General features: G+C 54.9%; 1 protein-coding gene across 1 annotated transcript in view; it reads left to right on the forward strand.

The window, feature by feature from the left end:
• Positions 1–5,331, forward strand: part of PLCXD1 (phosphatidylinositol specific phospholipase C X domain containing 1) — a 29,256-nt gene that overhangs the window by 3,694 nt on the left and 20,231 nt on the right. The gene's annotated exons all lie outside the window — the stretch shown is intronic.

Raw genomic sequence — 5,331 nt, forward strand, 5'->3', positions numbered from 1 at the left:
GTCCCAGCATTGGCCTTACCCTTGCTCACAGGGACTCTGCTACGCACAGTACACATGCCTGTGTCCAGGGTCACATCCTGCAGCTTTGGGGGCCCCAGCTACATGGACCTGTACGTGACCTCCGCGGCAGATGGCCTGAGCCAGGAGCAGCTACTGAAGGAGCCTCAGGCTGGACACGTCTTCAAGGTTTGAGAAGGTTTTTATACTGAGAGTCCTGTGGCAGCTTTTGTGCTGCCCTGTACCAGGTGACAGGGGGTGGAAAGGCATCTTAAACTCTGGTAAGTTTAGGCCGAGTGGGCATATCTGCAGGTGGGTGGAGGTCACTTCATCAACCCTCCTAGAACACAAACATTTCAAACACAACCCCCCAGTGTGACACAAAAATTGTGTTTTCAGTGTGTGGCTTATGAAGTGCCTAGACTCGGTCTGGCCACACTCTGCCAGTAACACCATGTTTGGGCAGCAATGTGGGCCTGACCACAGCATCTCTGCACCCTCTGCAGGTCACAGGCCTGGGGGTGAAAGGAGTCGCCCCTCACACCTTTGCTGGATGAAAGCCATGCCCAGTGCCACTTCAGGATGTCAGCCTCTGTCCAGAGGGACTGGGCCAGCGTCAGTGGCTCAGTTTGGTCATCCCTGCATGAGTGGCTGGGTCAGAGCCCAGAGATCCACGTGGCCAGTCTTCAGAGTCACTCTGTTGCTCACTGCTTGAAGGACATGAGTTACATGGGGGGACCAGGCACTGGTCTCTGGCATGGTCCCCTGTTGGGTTGCTGAGGCCCTTATTCTGTCTACACAGTCATCTGCCTGTCCCAGAAATCATCTGGGTGAGACAGGTGATATCTCTGCAGATTTTAAATTCCCTGCCCAGAGCACACAACATTTTTTTTTTTAATTGTGGTAAATATATATAAAGTTAGTGGTTTTGAAGTGAACGGGTTCAAGGCATTTAATGCACTCACAATGTTGTCTTATTTTAGAACATTTTCTTCACCCCCAGAGGAGACCTGTCCCCATAAGCAGTCAGTCCCCACTGGCTCCCCAGCCCCTGCAGATGCTGGGTCCACTTTCTGTCCTCATATAAAGGGGACCCTCCTCCCTATGGCCTCTGTGTCTGGCTGCCCTTGCTGAGCCTCTGAGTCTTTCAGGGTCAATCAGGTTGTAGCAGGTGTTGGGACCTCGTCCCTTTCTGAGGCCAAGCATGATTCCCTGTGCAGGCCCACCATACACTGTCCATTCCTCGGCTGAGGACCCTCAGGCTGCTCCCAGAGAGCTTGTGCAGAGAGCTGCTGTGGGTACCTTGGACATGTTTTTATTTCAGCAAGTCTTTGCTGGGTCAAGGTAGCCCTGTATCTGACTGAGGACCCTCTAATGGCTCACCAGCATTTGGTGTTCCCACCCCAAACATGCACCTGGGATGATGGGACACTCTTGGGCCATGACTCAGAGGGGTCTCCAGTGTGGCATGAGCAGGGTCCTCACCGCACACAGGGGCACATGGGGCTGTGAGGCTCCAGCTGTCTACAACAGGGACACCCATCCCATGGCTCTCAAGCTGCTGATGGCAGCTCACTTCCTGTGAAGGCACCTGGGTGTTGAGTCAGAATGAGAATCCTGGACTGAGAGGAAGAAGGGCTTTGGACACTGTCACTGCTGTGGGAGCATTTGAGGGCCACTGGGAAGTGGGTCCTAACTGAGTGGTCAGCCCTGGGAAGGTATAGTGGGTCCCCAGGGCAGAGCCCTTGGAAGGGGAGCAGGACTAGGGAACAGCGTCCATGGAGGAGACAGAGCCCTTGGAGGGGATAGAATCCTTGGAGGAGACAGAGACATTGGAGGTGGCAACAGGTTCCCAGGGACACAGCCCTTGGAGGGGACAGAGCCCTTGGAGGGGGCGGCAGGTCCAAGGGGGCCTGGGGGACCTCTGTTAGGTATAGACTCTGATACCCAGGAGCCTGAGGGGTCAAGGCTGGGGGAGCCTGAGTGTGGGCTCAGGAATCTGGGGGTCATCCAAGCTGAGAACCAGTGCTGTGGTCAGGGACATGGGGGAGGCAGTGGACTCTCAGCCTCTCTCCTACTGTGACTCTGGGGGTCTGGCTCGTTGCCGATCAGGTGTGCGTCCTGCATGTCACTTGGACAGGGAGGAACCTGTCCCAACTGGCAGGGTGGCCCCAGGGTATGCAGAACAGGACAACCCACAGAGACAGAAGGTAGCTGTAAGTCACCAGGGCTGGGCCGGGGGCTGGGGAGTGACCGCTGGTGGGCCCAGGACCTCGTCTTGGGGTGACGAAGACATTGTGGAAACAGAAAGAATTATGGGTTGCTCCACATTTTGAGTGTGCTAAATGTTGGTAAATTGTACACTTTAAAGTTTAACCATAAGTATGGTGACTCATCTCAATTTAAAAAATAACTGCAGGATAGCTCAGTGCCTGTGGCTCAAGCGGCTAAGGCGCCAGCCACATGCACCTGAGCTGGCAGGTTAAAATCCAACCCGGACCTGCCAAACAATGATGGCTGCAACCAAACAATAGCCGGGCATTGTGGCAGGTACCTGTAGTCCCAGCTACTTGGGAGGTGAAGGCAGGAGAATCACTTGAGCCCAAGAGTTGGAGGTTGCTATGAGCTGTGCCACAGCGCTCTATCCAGTGTGACAACTTGGGGCTCTGGGTTAAAAAATAAATAAATAACTGCAGGAAAGAAGAGAACAGCCAGCCAGCTCTGGGCACAGTGCAGGACTGTCCACTCTGGGCTGGGAGCAATGGCCAGAATGTGCTTGTGGGCCAGATCGGGGCAGTGTCCAGACACCTACCCAGCAAGTGTCTCAGGAAGACCAGAGGTCCAGGATGACAAGATGTACAGGTCCTGAGCAGCTCTCTGGGCACAGACAGCTGTGGGTGTTGCTGGGACAATGGTCTTGGACAGCCTCCAGCCCCAACACTCCCCCCCAAAGATGGGGGGGTGCTTGGGCAGTATGCCCTCTGGGGCCATCCCGGTTTTTCTGAGGCCTTGGCAGGATCGGGGTCTCTGTTCATCATCAGCTCCTGCAGGTGGCACTTAGCCCTCATGTGATAGGAGACTGGACAGACTTCCAGGATGGCTTTTCCTTTCTGTCTTCCTACCACCTACTGTCCCTTGACCCTGGGCAACCTGCCCACCCTCCAAAATGACTATGTGCCCTGAGGAGGTGGGGATCCCTCTGCCCTTCCAGGTTTCTCAGGAAGAAGGGTCACTTTCATGAACCGCCCCCAAGGCAGGTTTTGGGCCTCTGATCAGGAAGCCCTGGGTGGGCTCTGGGACCCCCAGGACCTTCCTGGGCAGGCTCTGAGACCCCCGGGACCTCCCTGGGCAGGCTCTGAGACCCCCGGGACCTCCTTGGGCAGGCTCTGGGATACTCTGGGACCTCCCTAGGTGGGCTCTGGGATCCCCTGGGAACTCCCTGGGCGGGTTCTGGGACCTCTGGGACCTCCCTGGGCAGGCTCTGGGATACCCTGGGACCTCCCTGGGCAGGCTCTGGGATACCCTGGGACCTCCCTGGGTGGGCTCAGGGACCTCCCTTGGCAGGACCCCCGAGACCTCCCTGGCAGGCTCCAGGATCCCTGGGAACTCCCTGGGCAGGCTCTAGGATCCCCTGGGAACTCCCTGGGCAGGGTCTGGGACCGCCTGGGACCTCCCTGGCAGGCTCCAGGACCCCTGGGAACTCCCTGGGCAGGCTCTGGGACCCCCTGGGACCTCCCTGGCAGGCTCCAGGACCCCTGGGAACTCCCTGGGCAGGCTCTGGGACCCCCTGGGACCTCCCTGGGCAGGCTTTGGGACCCCCTGGAGCTCCCTAGGCAGGCTCTGGGACCCCTGGAACACCCTGGGTGGACTCTGAGATCCCCTGGAACACCCTGTGCATACTCTTGGATGCCCTGGGACTCTGGGCCCCTCCCTCTGCATAAAAGCACATGTGTCATGGTAAAGTTGTAGCTGTGCCCCTCAAAGAGAGAAGAAAGTGAAGAGGACACCTCTCACTCCTTCCGCATCACCCCAGAACCACTAGACAGCACAATTGGATAGGGACATGATGCAACAGCTGGAAAAGAGGAAGCAACATTTGCCATCATTTTGCAAATCAGATGACTATATGCCTGGTAAATCTAAGAGAACTGGGCACACAATAAGACCCCATCTCTGCAAGAGAGTCTAAAAATCAGCTGGGTGGTGTGGCACCTGTAATCCCAGCTGCTGAGGCAGGAGAGTCCCATCAGCCTAAGAGGTGAAGGCTGCAGTGAGCTACGATGACACCACCGCATGGAGGCTAGGCCTTATCTCAGGGAAAAATTCCACAAGCCTCCATTTAGTGGCTGTGTAGGGCCCACTGGCTACCCCCAGTTGACACTGACTATTGTGCTAAACATCTCTGCCCACAATCTAATCTGTCCATAACATGACCTCCTCAGGATAAATTCTTTCCTCAGAGAGGAATAACTGTACAGGAGTGCACGGAACTGTAAGTCAGATTTGGACCAATCCCTCCTCTGCTGATGTACACTCCTGCCAGAGGTGGCCAAGGTTCCTCTCTCATCACCACACTGTGGCAGCACCAGGCATTATAGCTTTTAATTTTGATTTTCTTTTTTTCTTTTTTTTTTTTTTTTTTTGCCATTTTTGGTTTTTGCCGTTTTTGGCCGGGACTGGGTTTGAACCTGCCACCTCCAGCGTATGAGGCTGGCACCCTACTCCTTTGAGCTACAGGCACCTTGATTTTCTTGATCAGTGGAAAATGGTAATCTGTTCTGACACTGAATACTAGTATGCTTTAACATGTGCAGGTGTATTAGCTGCTTTCGGCAAAGTTTAATGACTTTCCTGCTTGTGAGTGAGTAGAGGGCATTTGGGTGCCTGCATTAAAATCCCTGAGGCAAGTTGGGCAGGGAGGGGCCCTTGGAGGGTTAGGGTTAGAATGGTCAGTGAAGTGACAGCTGATTAGCCAGCTCTCAGTGGCTCTGGAAACCCACTGTGGGTCTCCAGTGTCTGCAATCCCAAAGCCAAGGTGTGGGACTGTTTGTGCCCAAACTTCCAAACCCTTTACCAGCCGCAGTTGGCTTGTTCTGAAAAATGGCTCCCCTGCCAACAACCCACAAACCTTCAGAGAAAACTACCGACCTGGAGAAAACTTCTTCCAATCTGTAATCAACGAAGCCTGTGTTTGTTGCTAATAGAAATCACTATCTCCGGTGGCACCTGTGGCTCAAGGAGAAATCACTATCTCCCAGACCCCTGCTCAATACTCATCAAATGAAGAGTCAGAGAATGCTGGATTGAAAGGGTGGCCCCCATAGCCCAGCACCT

Source organism: Otolemur garnettii, unplaced genomic scaffold (assembly GCF_000181295.1).
Source record: "Otolemur garnettii isolate 467f Iridium unplaced genomic scaffold, OtoGar3 scaffold00065, whole genome shotgun sequence".
NCBI lineage: Eukaryota > Metazoa > Chordata > Mammalia > Primates > Galagidae > Otolemur > Otolemur garnettii.